A 17,526-nucleotide genomic window follows, 5' to 3' on the forward strand; every position below is an offset into this window, starting at 1 on the left:
AAAAATATATGCATCTTTATTTGTTTCGTTGCAATCGTCAAAATATATAAATGAATGATATGATAATTTGGAGTAAGTTTTTAAAATAAAGGATTTTTTTCCACTTTTATCACCTGAATAATACCTAGTACAATGATTTATGAAAATAACTTTTAAATATGATTAATTTAAATTTATAATACTTAATTATGTGCTATTTACAGAAACCATTACTTAATCAAATATAATGAGTGTAAAGCCGGGAAAAGAAAAATATTTTATGGAAAAAACTTATTTTTTATAAAAATATCTTTAACATATTTGTTTTGCAGGAAAATGAAAAGCATATAATTATATAGAACTGATTAAATGTATTTACTTACAGAATTTGACTAAGAGAGAAATTTCATCAACAGAATCAGCATATCCCATCGTAAAGTGAATATTTTGTTTCAGCGCCATCTAGAATACATTCCGAGAGTTAACTTTTATTGCTCAAAGGAAGCTATTGAGTGAAGATTTCCTTCTCGCTTTTTTAAGTAAGAATATTTATTATTTTTATCAATTGTTTCAATTAGAATTTTCTCTGCTTATTTTAATTAAGTAATATATTTATTATACAACTATCTAGAGTAGTAACAGGAATTTTTTGAAGAACAATTTACACTTAAAAAATAAACATTAAAGTGGACTTTTTTTAATAAGATAAATTAAATAAGACATTAAAAATATCGAAATATATAAAATATGAATTGTGGTAATCGCTATAAACAGCAATTTTCTCTACGCCAGTTTTAATTCTCGCTTTTTTCCTGCTGACACATAACAATCAAAAACGAAAGAATTGCTGACACATGATAATAGCAACAAAAGAATTTTCTTAAAACACATATTTTTAAAAAAATAATTTGGTTCTTTATAGCATAATATAAATGAATATAATTAGGAAAACCTAAAAGCTAGGAAACGTAAAATTATTGTTATTTAAGCATTTATGAAGTCAAATAGTTAAATAATATTTTCTCCAAACTTACTTAATATAACACATTTTAAATAGCAAAATTCTAAATTCAATCAATCCATTTTAAAATTTTAATTCTGAAATTTAAGTCATTTTCTAATGGTTATAATCTTTTTGAAACAGTTAAATGTTAAACTTCATTAATACTTTATAATTTTTCTTTGTTTGATATCTAGTAGCACGTAATGAAGTAATTAAAATTTCCCAATATCTGTTTTAGCAATCAACAATTAAATTGTTTTTCAGAATAATTTTAATATCTAATTTACTGGATAATTTAACAGGCTAACAGGAACCTTAGTAACGGTGAAATAAAATAATAAAAATTGAATTTTTGACAATATTTTCGGTCTGTATAAGAAGCGCGCATGATTAAATTTTAATATATATGAACTTAAAAATTTAACTATGCAGATAAGAAATGCTGTGCAGTGGCTATCTCATAATTTTTTTAATGCTCGCATTATTTTCTTTCTTATTCTTTCGCATTTTTTAATAATGAAGACAATAAAATAGGAATATGCATCAAATCAGCTATTCACACTGTTGGAATCGAACGTCATTGCAGGTTTCGCAGGTCCCCCAAAGTAAAATTAAAGCATATCGTTCGTAAAAATTAACTTGTGCTAATTAAAAAAGAATAAGTGAAAAAAAGTTTATATGTTGAATGAAATATTTTTTTTCTTGTTTACAAAGCAGATGGGAATTTTTTTTTTCATTTGAGCTTAGGTAGTTCAGAGGGTGGCGGATGCCACAGTACTGACTTTAAATATCCTCAATGATAGACAAGATAATAGGTTAGATTTGCCGTTTGGCTAACTGTAGGGGATTTTCGTGATTTTCTTCTCTATGTAACGCAAATGTGTGTTAGTTCCATCAAAATAGTTTATCCATATGCTGTGTCAATTGCCTTTTGGGCTGAGTTGAAAATTACAAGGCCACAGAGTTGAGTATTGATAGTCGTTTACATAAAAATCGGTCAGACTGTTTCACGGTGGTTATAAAATGAAATAAAACGTTTAATTTAATTAACAATAAGAGCTTAAATTAAGTACTTTTTTTTAATCAAAATAAACAATATTTTGGAAGTAAATTGGAACAAAGAATTTAATTCTGCTTTCAAATATCCATTTATTATTGCCCTTAATTGTAAAATAATTATTTCTCAATTAAAACTCAAAAAATGAAATATAAGTAAAATCGTAATATGAAGATAACAATAAATCTTCATAAATAGTAATAAAGGTTAAAATATAATAAATAGGCAGAAAAAAGTGTATAAAATGTTTGTTGAATTTATCATTTAGGGATTCTTTGTAACATTCATAAGAAAAACAAACGCAGCTAAACGATACGTAAAAATATGATGCATGGGGTGTTGAAAAAATGATCATCTTTATTAAAGCTTATGAATTTATGCAAGATATTCTCCTTATTCCGTATATTCCCAAATGAATACGGAACTGGAAAAACGGAATTAGAAAATTCCCTTTAATTTACGACCAGAATCGGTACCAGAGTAATTTGGTATCCTGTCTCTGGGACCCAGTGCACGATGCAGTATTCGCATAAATAAAGTCCGGGAGAATCGACCCAGGTCCAGAGGTAATTACCGATCCGGCAAAGGGACCAATAAATCCGTGGCTCCCTTTCTTCTCCACCCCCCGCATTCCAATATTGGTGGAAGAATGCAAGTGAGAATCTCAATGAACTGAGAGCCCACTAATAATTACAAGCCACGTCACGAGGAAAAACTTAAAAATAGATTGTCTCGATTTCCGAGGAACGAAGAATTAGCTCCTGGAAAATTAAGAACACCTTTTCAGTTTGATGAAAAATATTTAATTAGGCAAGCTAATTACATTTATACTTGAAGAATTAGAAAGTTCTATAGGAAATATATTTTGGAATATTATGAAAGCTAAATTAACTAATATTAACATGTTTTGATAGTAGAATCAACTAGTAATATTGTGTTATGAATTTTATGAACAGATAAGAGATCGTTCAAACATAAAGTTTTTATCATTGCAATATCATTTATAAATCCGGCTTTGTGTGATTTTTAGTATCTAACCAAGAAGTGAGATATAATTTATGAATTCAATTTTGTGATAATATAGTTTAAAAAAATTATTAATGAATCAGAGTTAATTATATTTGTAATAAAAGAGATAGAGATAGGTAACAAAAAATATGTTCGAGCATATTCAGAGTTAATTAATATTATGTAACTGCTTTAAAGTTAATAAACATGTTAAAAGATCGTTCTAACAAAGTGCATTTTTAGATCATTGCAATATTATTAATAAATCTGGTGAGATATGGTTTTAAAATAGTTCTAACAAATCAGTATGCAAACACTGTTAAAATGCAGTTTTCTGATAGTATGATATGATGAAAAATATTTAATTGGGAAGAATTAATTACGTTTATGTATAAAAAATAGAGAAGTGCATTTCAAAATACTTTTGATTATTGCATCCAAAATGAACAAGCGTACTCTCTAGAAAACTAATGAAAATATAAGAGATGATTGAAATTGTTATTTTTATATCTCCCCCTCTCCAATAAGGATGTAAAACGATATCGCACATATATCTTCACCCCTTCTTTAATGTAGTATGTATCATTATCAACCATTAATAATTGCACTTTGATTTAGTTAAATCTTTTTTCTTTGTTTTAGCCAATCAAATTGTTCGTTGTTATAAATAATCAAAGTCCACTTTTGTACATTTTCTTTATCGAACATTTGATATTTTGCATTTTTGTGCAAAAATTCATTTTTGTTTGGATTATGTTTGCTTGTGCTTAAATTGTTCCTTGATATAGATATCACCGAGCAATTAGTGGGTGCACTTTTGTATAGTCTAGTTTTTTTTGCTCTTTGTCCATCACATTTTCTTTTGATGTCGTAATTACCGATCAATAAGTGCAATTAAATTTTTTTTTCACTTTTGCTTATTCGATTAATTTTTAAACTATAACATAATGCGTAGTAAAGAGATCTCGATCCATGACCTCACATAATCTATTGCTAACATAATCTAGTCACACATCTACACAACATAGTTTTGTCACATCATCTAGTCAGACTTGAACATAAATCTAGTGCCACGATCGGATATTTCTCTTCCTGTAAACCACTATGAAAGCGCTACGAGCAAACTTTGTCCAGTCATAGTTAGGGAAGAAGAATTGGTGGTTAAACCGTTCGTCCCTTATTTGGGAGAGTCAATACTTTTAACAACTAAATAATAACTATTAACACTTTTATGTAATTTTTTTTAAAAGTTTCAATACTTCTATTCAGTTATAATAATATCAGTTATTATTTTTCTTCAATACGTTTAGGTGGTACATTATATATNTTTTCCTTAATTTATGATAACCAGTGTATATATGTATATATATATATATATATATAGTTTGTCAAGGTTAACATAAATTAATTTAACCTTAAACCTTAATCATTCGAGAGGGCGATGGAAGAAAACAAGAATAAATCAGAATAATTTTGGATTTACAAATGAAATAATTTAGGCTTTAAAAAAATAAGTTATCTTTATTTTGAAAGTTCTTCAAAATCTGAAACCTTTGCTTAAAAATTATGCTTTTAATGTTTATGTTCAGCCTTATTAGAAATGTAATTAAAAAATGACGAACAGTTTTTTAAATACATTTCCATAACCAAGCCAAAAGTTAAATATGGAGACAAAAATTTAAACCTCTATATATCTTCTTAAAATTCAAGCCAACTACACAACAACCAATTCTCAACAGCATATCCGACCACCCTCCTGAAATATAGGAACGTATTTCACGGAGAAGAATTATTCTTTCATTTCTATAATGTCAAGAAACGAAGAGGAATCTCTCACATACCCCTTACATCTTTTCTCTTGCTCTTCTTTTGCTCTTGCTGTTCTTTTTCTTCATCCTCATCTTTCATTTCCCCCTGCTTCCGCGGCACTATATTTCTCCTCGGATCTCTCCGTGTTTGAGCCTATACTTAGTCCAAGAGAAGAGAAATATGGCGTCGCACACCCTCGTTAAGTGAGATATGTGCCAGTGACAGTTTTTGCGGTTCCACATTACGCACAAGCCCCATGCAATAACCATGGTTGAAACGTCACAATACATGGGTCTCCTTGCGTAGAGGAATAAAAGGACATAAACTACACATCTTTCTGCGTGAAATGCTGCCCGCAATATATGGTTAGAGAACGATGTGTCACCTTCGTACGCTCTGTTGATAAAAATGAAGCTGAATTACATCTCCTCTGCATTACTCATTCTTGCCGTTCCCAACCCTCTTCCTCTCTCTGTGTGTGTTTCCTTGTTTTTGTTGTTTTATGATGAAGTAAAAAAAAAAATTGTCCCATAACTATGCGCCTTATTTTCTAGTTATTGTTTACATTACTTGTAACAAAATAATCCTGCAAACACTTTGCAATACATAGTTTTTAAAAAAACATTTTTATTTAATTGAGCCTTAAAATGTCAACAGATCGATAATTATGTGACTTCCAGGAACTGTATTTATTAATTTATTTATCTTTTTTTTATTAGATGTTTGAAAAATTTCTATTATATCTAAATGAACATCTGCATGAATCCTACTTAGTATATAAAGTGCTGAGAAAAAATAAACAAATTTTAAGTTTTAAGATATTAAATAAATTTTAACAATAGTAAAGATACATTATTTATGTTAGATTGATAATTTAATTAAATAAAATTTTTTTCATAAATATAAATAAGGAAATTATTTGTAAGAAACTAGAGGCTCAAATACCATTAAGTATCGCAGTTATTGAGTTCGGAAAATTAATTTTTTAAATTTAAAAAATATAATTAAGGGTTCAGTGATAGCAAGAGATTTGTGATCAAAATTTTTTTTTAAAGCAGATGCTTTCTTTTTTGTTATAAATACAATTTAATGCAAAGAAAATTTTCAAAATTAGTTTTTAAATTTTTGGGATATCAAATTTAGTTCTTAGGTAATTAGAATCAGCTGCAGTACTGAATAATCTGACCCATATCTAAATAGCAAACCTGGATTTCAATAAAACTAAGAAAGAATAAACAAATAAGAGATTAAGAAAAAAAATGCGATTTACAAAACAAGATTGAACAGAGAAACCTTCTTAGTTCAGTGTGAGATAGTTTTCAAAAGTCATCTGAAACTAATACTTAGCATAGGAATGCTAAGTTCTATGCATACAATGATGTCGATACAATGATGCCTAACAATACAATGATGTCATAAAAATATTTTTGTTAGACGAAAGTAAAAGCTTCATTTAGCATCAAAACTTAATATATCAAATAAAAATCAAATTCATTTGTCGAAGAAAGCAATTTACAACAAAATTTGTCAGGAGGAAAAAAAAAAAAACACTGCAAACTGTGAACGTTGCACATTTTTTTAAAAAATTTATCCCTCTTTCTGATTTTTTAACATAGTATTTTATTTATTTTATTAAAAAATTATTTTTGTTTTTAAAAATTAATTTAAGTTGTTTTAGCCTTCAACAGAACCCAACCCAGAAAACAGAGGAAATCTTGGATAAAAACATTTAGATGAACTTCGTTTCGTGGGGGATTTTTGAATTATATTTGCGCAACATGGAGAATGAACTACGAAAACCTCTACCAATCAGCCTGATGGAAAAGTGCACCATAAATCTGTATTATGAAATTTATTTATATTTAACTATCAAAAAAGAATAAATTAGAACTAAATATTTAAATGTTTTATATATTTGAGTTTCAAGTCAGAAATATAATTTTGCAGTATGCACTCAAAAAATCAGATCAACGTTCAACCAAAGGTAGTCTATGTTGTGAAAATTTGTTGTGACCTAAGGGGCCGTTTATAGGTTACGCAAGCTTATTCTTTCAGTATCTTTAAGCTCTCTCTTTGTCAGCAAAAATAGGCAAATTATAATTATCCTCGCCCGCCCACATGCAAGAAAGTAGCTGCACCCTCTCATTTTTTCATTCTTTTTAGACTTTGACTTTTAATGTGAAAATCTAATTTTAAGAATTTCAGAACTAAATTTAAATGAAAGATATAGGGTTGATGAAGTTAATTTTACAAAATTTTGAAACTCATTGAAGTTCATTTTTCTTTACATTTAACTGTTATTTCAAATTTAAAATCTTCCCAAAAGAATTTTTTTTCTCCAAATTTTTTGAATTTTTTCCCGATTTTTGCAAAGTTGGAAATAAGAGAGTTTTAGTAATTTATATAAGAATTGCTCATATCCTTGTCATTAAAAGTAACAGTCACTCCCTCCCCCCTCATTGGGGGCCAACGTAATGTTTGAACAGTCTGTTAATAAGGTTGTCCATGTAGCTTTGTTTCCATTCAAGTAAAATTATAGTGGCATGATTGAATTCAGAAGGACCAACACGCGTTCAAAAGTAAATTTGTACCAGAATAACTCATCTGAGCCACATCCATCGCATTTCAAATATTCAAATATATAGATTTATTAAATGTTTTAGAAAAATATTAGAAAAAAAAGTCCTAATTTCAATAGTTAAACTATAAATGAAATTTTTTTTTTGAAGAATTACTTGGCAAATATTTACTTAAGCAATAAATATTATTCTTAAGCAAAAATTTGAAAATTGAATTGATCTTTTTCTTCTTCTTCTTTCTGTTAAATAAACAATATAAAAAGCATTTCTTCCTTAGATCCGGAGTCTTTTACACAGAATAAATCTAATTTTACCGTTTATTATTCAATGAACCTTTAAAGCTTTTGATAAAAATTCAAAGATTATTCCACTTCGATGCTCTCATTCAAAAAATTCGACTACTTGTTTGAGAAAGCAAAAAAGTTAGATACGATCTCACATATGGCGATTATAAATTCCAATATTTCATGTAACATCCTGGGAAGAAAACCTACCCAAGTTACTACATATAACCCAAGACTGCGATTTAAACCTTTTAAACACCCCATCTCAGGGGTTCCAAATCTTTCCTTTATCCCTTTACTTTCCTTTCGCTGCCGATATTTATGAGCAAAAGGGTTTAGTCTAGAATTTTTCAACTGCAAGGGTTAAAACTACATTTTTCGTTATTTAGGACAACCTTGTACTTCTTTCAATAAGATATATATTCACTCTATTATATTCGACTAAATACCTTCTTACAATGACTATTGAAAGAGTTCAGCAACATTAAATGATTCGCATCAGTTTATAATTTAGACATAAATCGGTGATTTTAGTTCTGTAACGTGGGAAAAACTTTTGACTTCAAAATTCTACCATGCTTTAATCTTGCACCTTTTTTATCTGCAAAATGTTTTCATGTATTTTAAAGCCCAGTTTTATAGGTTCACAACGTACATTTTTGTTGTTGGAGAAATAACCCTATTTATACATTCTGTTATGAAAAATACAAGTGTGCCATTATTTAGAGTATAATATATCGCATTTATGTACAATACATCGTATTACGATGTAGGGATATATATTCACTCAATAATATTTGACTAAATATCTACTTATAATGACTATTGAAAGAGTTCAGCAATATTAAAGGATTCCCATTAGCTTATAATTCAGACGTAAATCGGTGATTTTAGTTCTGTAACATGGGATGAACGAAAGATAAAAACACAACTTTAGAGTTAAAAATTTAATTATATTTCAATTTTGCTTTTTTTAAAAAATTTTTTTTAAATATATTTTAAAGTCAACAACATAGGTTCACAACATAAATTTTTTGTTGAAAAAATAACCTTATTATAAAAAATATAAGTGTGATGTTATTTAGTATGATATTATCGTAACACACGGTAATTAATATAATATATAATATTAAAATGCAGAATTTGTCTGTGCGTCAATCGAGAAACATGAACAGCAGGTCCTAAATTCGAGTGACTATGAGTTCGTTCAGTAGAGCCGCTTGAAAAATGAAAAATGAAGCATTAAACATAGTTTTAAATTAAAATATATACGAACCTATTTTTTTTTTAAAAAAAAGATAATATCGGTGATGTTTAGAAGCTTATGAATGCATTTGAGCAACAAAGGAGTTTATTGCACATTTAATACTGAAATTCTTCAATACTGAAACTCACATTTGTTTTGTGATTTCGTAATGTTACCAAAATTATTCTTTCTTTTAAAAAAATTACTTAAGATTTTGATTTAAACTACATATGATTTTAAAATGTAATACACATTTTTTTTTTCATAAATAATTCCAGATAAATAATTCCTGCACATTTATTTTATGATCTGGGTTTCATTCCATACAAATGTAATTACTTGAATTTGGCGACTTCGATAAGAATTTTTTATTGCTTTCGTTAACATCTTACTTACTCAATAAAGTCCAAGATGAAGTATATGATTGAAATAAGGTAATAAAGTAGATAAAACCCTCAATAAAGTAAATGATTGAAAAGATTTCAAATTACAATCCCGATAACAAGTACTCCAAAGTACCAAACCAATTAATTTCCATTGATTTTAACACTATGAATTTTCTAAAAAATTTATTTCTGTATGTTAAATCAAAAAATTTACATTTGACCGATTATAATTTTTTTATTCATGCAAGCATACTAATATTTATATTTAGATATTTAATTTTTATTCCATTTCCTTTTTGCAAAGGAAGAGAAAAAGTAAGTTTAAGCTTAATTTTTCTTAGGGGAAATATCTGAGTTTCGTCCATTGCAATTTTGTTTTTACTTAAGCTTATGTTTTGTATTAAGAAAAAGTTGTACCAAATATTAAGACAGCTTGGTCATATTAATTGCAGGCTGCAAATCATTTTTCTTTTCAATTCATGTCTTCATAATTGCTCGGAAAAGCGAACACTCTTTCAAACATATTTTCACAAAAAGAAATAAACTTTTTTTTGGCATATTTTTCTTTTATTATTTAGACTCACCTTATTAATCAATTCATATGGTAAACGTCAATTCCGTCACTAATTACGGCACAAGAAAAATGAACCACAAAAAATCGGAAAACTTTCAAAAATAATGACCGTAACTTTTGTTTTATGGATCTCAATTGTCTTTCTTTAGGGAAATTTCATTCCAGTAAGCGTTTTTGGAATAGGAAAAAAATCGCCAAACAAAGAATGGTCGTTAAGAGCAAAGTTGTTTTATGCGAAACGGTGACAGCTTTCGGCGAAGGGAAAAAAATTTGGCACCCTATAATTAACCGCTGATATATTAATGAGTTTGGAGAATTTAGAAAAGACTCTAAATCACTTTTGGAGAATGTTAGAAGGGGTTTTGCGTTGCTTGGAGAAATAATGCGTTTATCTTGGATATTTATTTTTTTAAAAAAATTCTTTCTACAACTTGAAAATGGCGCGAAATGAATAGAACAGCGTTTAAGCTGTTGCTCTTTTAAAAATTATGCCAAATTGAAAGAATGTAGTTCGAAATTTTTTTTTTTTTGAATGAGTCATTAAAGTAAAAAACTCCTCCGTTTTTGAATAAAACGCTGAACTGCAAGAAAAAAATTAATGGTTTTTGAAAGAAAAGGCTTTGTTAGAAGGGTCTTAAGTTTCAGGTTTAATAATTTTCTTTAAAACGAAATTTTGAGATAATTTGGGACCTTGAACTTTAAACATTTAAGGAATGTTTCTAACAAAAGCGTAATTATTAAAATAAATGAAAAAACAAAAACAAATATTTATTTTTCGGCATTAAGTTAAACTATCTCATTTTATTGTACCCGTAAACAACTGGTATAATACGACAAAACTTTCAATAATAAACATAAAGGAGCATTAAAAAACAGAATAAAAAGTACAGAACATGTTTACTAAACAAAGCATTCATAACCATTACTGTAAAAACAATTTATTTAATAGAATTCTTGTGTTATATTCTACTGCTACAAAAGAAATCATTTTGAAATTGAATCAAAAGTATTTTAGAAATTTTTAATGAATATTGCTGATTCTGCAATGACTTAATGACTTTTACTTTATTTCGATCGAGAAATAGGTTTCAATGGGGTGTTTTAACTTGACAGGAATTTATTCAATTTCTACAATGAGCTTCTTTAAGAATTTGGGAAGGATTTTTTCTTTATTTTCCAATATTTTAAAGGGTTTTATTTTTTATTCTTCCTAAAAGACTTAACAGTTTTTTCACGTGTAAAACGGACATGCGTAAATGCTTAAATCAATTCTAAGAAGTTCTTTTGGATACACAGTAAAAAATTAAGCCTTCATGAAACAATCTAGCCAAAATGGTCGAAAATGCAAAACCTTCACAATTTCTTTTCTAACAGCATGATTGTGACAATGATAGGAACACTGTGATCAAACCGCCTTTCCTTCCCGAACAAGCGTATATTCATCGATCTGAAGATGGGTGGACTTCACTGGGGATCAAACCCAGTCCTTTGCAATGGAATCCATAAAAATGTGCACTTAATAATCATTATCAGACGTAAGCGACAATTTAACCAAAAAAGATTAAAACTTTTTTTAAAAGTCAGATAGTCTTAACTTAACTATATCAAGTCAATAGGACTGAAGTGTTGGAGCTCTTGCTACCCAATGACGTGACCCGAGTTCTAGTTTCAGCGATGGGTGGTGGATTTCAATTATTCTCCTGGCACGATCACAGTATTGACGTGAAATATCTCCGATGGTAGATCATGGGTCAGAAATCCCTTTACTGTCGATTTAAGCGTGAGGAATTTTCATGGTTTTCCTCTCCATGAACCATTAAAATGTCATATAGAAAGGCTAGTTTGTTCCAGTATTTGATTCAGGAGTTCCCTTGTCTTCAGGGTCAGGTTTAAATTACAAGGCAATGGAGTTCAACAATGATCAAAAGCACAAGGTCAATCAGTAAATATCAGTTAGTAGCATCATGCCCAAATGGTAAAGATTAACTGATTACAGTTAATCCTTATTTTGATGAGATGAACTTCTAAAAACAAGCTCATTTAATCTGATTTAGTTCGTAAAGCCAACAATGAATGATACATAACTAAAAAAAAGGATTCATTCTAGAGTTATTAATTGTGCCAGTATGCGTCTTTATTGTATATATGTAATAACCAATTCGATTCAGCCCATTGAACCCAAATTCAATGTAATTAATTAATTATTCGAAAGTAAAACGCTTCTTAAAAAATTAATTAATGTATATGCATTGATTTAAAAGTTACAGAAAGGATCCTTTCTCACTTCATTCTATTTAACAAATTGATTATGAATCTTGAGAATTTCTAAAATTGTTCTCAAATTTCAATAAATTCACTTATTGTATCGTGTTATAATAATTTTCTACAATTAAAACTTTTTTATCTAGTTATTACTTTAAAAAATATATTAAATTTGAATACTTTATCATTTTTGCTAATTTTTTTAACTCAACGAAATATCCCCCCCCCCTGAAAGACCACATCAAATTGACTAACTGTTTATAACAGCACTATAATACGTTATATAATTATATTTACAATTAAAAATATATAAAATAATAAAAGTTCCATTGAATCAGCTTCAAACTTTGCAGACTACTTTTTTAAGAATATATTTAGTCGAATAAGTATTTAATTACGTGAAATTCAAATTTAACGACCTGAATCCAATCGGACTCTAGGATCGGAATATAATAGATTATGAGGTACTTTCTGAGATTAAATCCTGAAATTTTAATCGCGATATAAGGTGAGTTCAATTCTCAGTAGGCAGAAAAAAAAGAGATCTGGAATAAAAGCATTAAAAAAAAAAAGAAAATCGAAGAAAAAAGGTTTTTGTAAATACATGAATTCAACATCTAATTCAATTCGGGCTGCATAGCAAAATTTATATAATGTTAAATAGTTATTTATTTGAATAAGTTAGATATTTTTTTAAAAAATAATACTAATTTAATGTTTACGGAAATGATTTTCTCTTCACTACATATTATTTAACAAAATGAATAAGCATTTCTAAAACTGTTATTCATTTCAATAATTTTCACTTGCTGTATTGTGATTTAATATACAAATATTGCTTTTTTAAACAATCATTTTTTTTTTTAAAAATGTATTAAATTGAAATTTTTTAAAATGATTTTTCTTGATATTTTTAACTTATCAAAAGATTAAGACCCTGAGAAATTATTGTTTATCGGGCGTTTTTCCACCTGATTCTACATTTTAAACATTAGTAGCATGTGAGGTCCGCTTCCACCGAAAAATTTATCTAAAATCACGTGTTAATAAAAATTTTTTTTAAATTACGCTTGAAAAACGTGTTTCTATAACGCTAAAGAATTTAAGATTAACGGTAATTAAAATAAAAAAACAAAAATTAGCGGAGAAAAGATAATTGTTCGCATAGAGGAACTGTAAAAAGAAGCCCTAATATTGCTGATGCCAATTATTCATAATTAATTTTGATAATTGTTACTACTATTATGGTCAATGGTGCTGTTTTGATATGTATCTAATATACTAATACAGATACCATGCGCTTACTAAATTTATTGTGGTAACAGATTTTTCATAGTTCCCTGAAAAAGATAAGTACCGGAGAAAATTATATGATTGAGGTAAATTTCGATTATCATGAGTTACAGCATAATGCCAAATGATACTGAATACTTCCAAAAGTTCATGTTTCTTAATCTTATAACTAGACGGAATTATTTGAGTGGGCTTTCAGCTTTGTTAATGATTTTGCAGTGAAAATTAATACCGATTTATAGAATATTTACCTATTTTTTACCCAACATGAAGAACGGTTTTTCCGCTAGTTTTGCAGTAATTGGAAATGAGTTTCAGTAGTTATAAAAATGATGTATTTCAGTGATAATTTATACATGTTTCTTTTTTCTAGTTTCAGTGCCTATAATTTATGGAAATGGTATTGTGACTTAACTAAAGAATCAGCACACTGTTTGCTAAGAGTTTATTTAAAGCCTTACGAAGTAAAAATGAAGTAATGCTTTTTCTTTAGTTTTATACCTATTTTGATACTTCTGTCTTGTCTATAACTTTACGAAAAAGTGTTTTTATCATCAATTTCCTATGTTCCCAACGTGAGTACTACCATCCGCAGTAAGTGCTGAGAACTCATAGAGGGGCGTTAGACATTTCTGGAGAATTTGTACAATTTTCAAAAGAAAAATATTTTTAATATCGAATGCGGTTTAAACTTGACTTTTTAAATATAGATAGCACGTTGCTTGCTGTTCCACGCAGAAATTTTTTAATATACTACGAAACTCGATGTTTCTTCTTTTTGAAATTCCAACTGTTTTTCTTTTACGAATTTTTAACAAATCCTTCTGATAAGTTTTCATTTAACCTGAACATAATGTAATAACCTGTTCAAAATTTATTTTATACTCTATTTAGAAGTATATGATTATTTCCCTTCATTAAGTATAGTATCTTTAACTAATTATTACATAATCAGCGTTGCTTATCCTTACATCGTTAAACATATCATTAGAAAAGTGCTTGAGACAAGAGCTATATGGCTTTTTTTTCTTTTTAGAAGTTTTATGAGTAAAGAAATTATGAGTGATTAAAAATTTAAAATGCTAAAGCCTACAGCCTATATCTGCCTATTTTATAGACGTCAGATTTCACTGTATTTCACTGAAAAGGCTGTTCGTAGATGTGTCATCATGATCAAATTTATTAATTGGCAAAACTGTCCACAACTAAGTAATTTTCAATATAACCTTAATCATATAGATATTTGTGTAGTTTTTATAATTCGTGCAATTTTGACATTGAAAATTCAATGTCGATTTGAAACAATGTGATCAAAAAAAGTTTTAGTCTCTAAACATTTTTTTTTCTAACTTCCATGTGATTCTGTCCTTAATTTAAATTGCACGATGTTTTTTAACGACGTAGCAATTAAGAATAATTTCTATGTAAAATATTGAAGAATCAATTAGATTTCAAGTTTGATTATTCATAACTTTATATTTTGCGATTACCAGTTAAGAGAATTCTGTAGTATTAGTTTAATGTTGAACGGGGCAGTGATACTTTCATGAAATTAAAATTATTTTTATTCGACTTCTTTATGAACACGGGGTACAATTTCACCTAAACAGCTGTTATACTCTTTGATTTAATCCCATTTTATTCCCCCCCCCCAAAAAAAGAAAAATTTCTAGTTTTATTGTTTAAAGAAATTTAAGTTTCTTAAATCTTCTTCTCCCCCCTTTTTTTCTAAATCCTTCGAACTTCTTACAGTTAGCTTATAAAATTATAACTGTCTGAATTGATTATTAAAAATGTTTGACCAAGTACTATATATATACCGGAAAGCAGACATTGAACGATCTCAGTTTTACTCAATTATATCCTTTATTTTCACCAAATATATTTGAGACTGTTTGTCTAAACTAAGTTTTAAAGCTAAATCAAAGGTTTGCAACGCTATAAGCCCTCAGTAGGTGACTGAAATTTTTAAATAAATATTTTTGGTCTTTAACTGGTGTAATGTGTTTCCCTCAGTATTATCTGTATTAAATAACACAGGTGATAGATTTATCAACCTGATTACATTCATTNTATGATTTGGCCGAATATTTGGTGTCGTTACATCCCTATTTGATGGGGTTTTTTTCATTGTGAAACCAATGAAAGAGAGACTGAAATTATAAGTATGAAATTATGTTAATCAAAATCTGTTTTTTCTCCTCTCATTAGGGTTAATCATATGACTAAGGACCTAAGAAGGTTTGTAATAATTGCTTTTCCTGTTAACAAGGAATGAAGTGTAACAAAACTGTTTCACATTTGAACAATTATCAATTACACAATCATATGGCTATTAAAGTGCAACAACAGATGAATAAAGAATCCTTGATGGTCATGGTTGTGACTAAAATAAGATGTTGCTTAGCAAACTATTCATTAGATTCTGCATCTGCTTATGTTTGGTCAAGAGCCATATACAGGGCCTGATTATCGTCTAGGCCCAATAGGCACGGGCCTAGGGCCCACACTTTCTGGGGTCCTCAAAAATTAGTAACAAATCCACAATATTTCATTAAAAAAAATACTGAACGAAACAGTTTATCTCAAAAAAGGTATTTTTTATTTCAAATTTTCTTTATATTGTGATAAACCAAACTCGTGTAAACATTGCACTAATCAATTTCAAAAGTACATCTGAATTTTAATTGGTGCAATCTTTACTCCAATGGCTTAAGCATATGCAACTGGAATGCATATTCGCAAAGTCATTTATAAATGATTAATGTCAACAAGAACTAAAAGCTTATTCTTAACAAATGTGTAAAGCTGTAGATGGAAGACTGCAATCTTTAAAATAATTCAGCTAATCAGTGACTTAAGCTATGAAAATCACTGATTTCAATTGCTGGTGGTCACCAAACTATTTTTATTTTCATACAACATTGTTTTGTTGCTTTATATTTTGCTTTAATAATTACATGTTTAAACTTTATCTTGGAAAAATAATCTTTAATTGTCTACTTTCAAAATTTTTTAGAATGTTTCTCTTGAATCATGCAGTTCAATAGATTTTTTTTTATAGTTAGAACTGCTCTCCAGAAATTTTAATTTCAAAATATTTTGTTAGGGGCCCTGAAAATTCTGTGGGCCTGGGGCCAGAATTTGTCTTGATCGGTCCCTGCTTCTTCTCTCCCCTTTTTTTCTAAATCCTTCGAACATCTTACAGTTAACTTATAAATTATAACTGTCTGAATTGATTGTTAAAAATGTTTGACCAAGTACTATATATATACCGGAAAGGAGACATTGAACGATCTCAATTATACTCGTTATTTTCACCAAATCTATTTGAAACTGTTTATCTAAACAAGTTTTAAAGCTAAATCAAAGGTTTGCAGCGCTATAAGCACTCAGTAGTTGACTGAAATTTTTAAATGCATATTTTTGGTCTTTAACTGGTGTAATATGTTTCCCTCAGTATTATCTGTATTAAAGAACACAGGTGATAGATTTATCAACCTGATTACATTCATTTATTTCACATTTTTTGTAATATATAGGAAAAATTATAATCATTTGTATAAGTATTTAAAAGCTTCACATAAGTTTATCTGATCACAGTTAGTGTTAAAAAAAGCTTTCCAATATAAATATATTAGTTATTAGGATATTTTCAATAATTTTAAGGAATGTCTATAGAATGGGATTGTGGAAAAGTTAAAGAAAATAGGAAAAATTATTGACTCATATATTATTATTGTTTCTTTTCTCATAAGGGTGAATAATTTCTTCTACTGATTGTATGAGAGAGTGGTAGAAATCAATGTGTTTAAACGAATATTTATCTACGTGACTACATTGTTCTGCTACGCCTTTTGATTGTTGTTATTCTAAACTATGATCGGCTATGTAAATGTTTCGCAATGCACTACTTTCATTAGCAATGGTACTCTTCTAAAAGCACTCAGAATATTTTCTCCGCATAAAAATATTTTGTCCTAAAATATATTCTTTTTAGAATTTATAGTTGGTTAACAGCATAACAGACTGATGAATCAAAATCT

General features: G+C 28.3%; 1 protein-coding gene and 2 long non-coding RNA genes across 8 annotated transcripts in view; 2 read left to right on the top strand and 1 right to left on the bottom strand.

Annotated features, from left to right (window-relative positions):
- LOC122269180 (uncharacterized) overlaps positions 1–425 on the top strand; it is a 55,446-nt gene extending 55,021 nt beyond the window's left edge. The window contains exon 3 of the long non-coding RNA XR_006225031.2: positions 365–425. This is a non-coding gene — a long non-coding RNA (uncharacterized lncRNA). The remainder of the gene's footprint in view (positions 1–364) is intronic.
- Positions 1–17,526, bottom strand: part of LOC107450669 (homeotic protein antennapedia-like) — a 327,250-nt gene that overhangs the window by 294,528 nt on the left and 15,196 nt on the right. For 2 of the 6 annotated variants that reach the window (XR_011637369.1, XM_071183842.1), the window contains exon 1: positions 363–459. The exons of 3 other annotated variants lie outside the window; for them this stretch is intronic. The gene's annotated coding sequence lies outside the window, so the exon portion shown is untranslated. Of the gene's footprint in view, positions 1–362; positions 460–17,526 lie in introns of those variants that run through there. One more of the 6 variants, XM_043040956.2, reaches the window with a different exon arrangement.
- Positions 13,857–17,526, top strand: part of LOC122269178 (uncharacterized) — a 40,414-nt gene continuing 36,744 nt past the window's right edge. The window contains exon 1 of the long non-coding RNA XR_006225029.2: positions 13,857–13,944. This is a non-coding gene — a long non-coding RNA (uncharacterized lncRNA). The remainder of the gene's footprint in view (positions 13,945–17,526) is intronic.

Source organism: Parasteatoda tepidariorum, chromosome 8 (assembly GCF_043381705.1).
Source record: "Parasteatoda tepidariorum isolate YZ-2023 chromosome 8, CAS_Ptep_4.0, whole genome shotgun sequence".
Classification (NCBI taxonomy): Eukaryota; Metazoa; Arthropoda; class Arachnida; order Araneae; family Theridiidae; genus Parasteatoda; species Parasteatoda tepidariorum.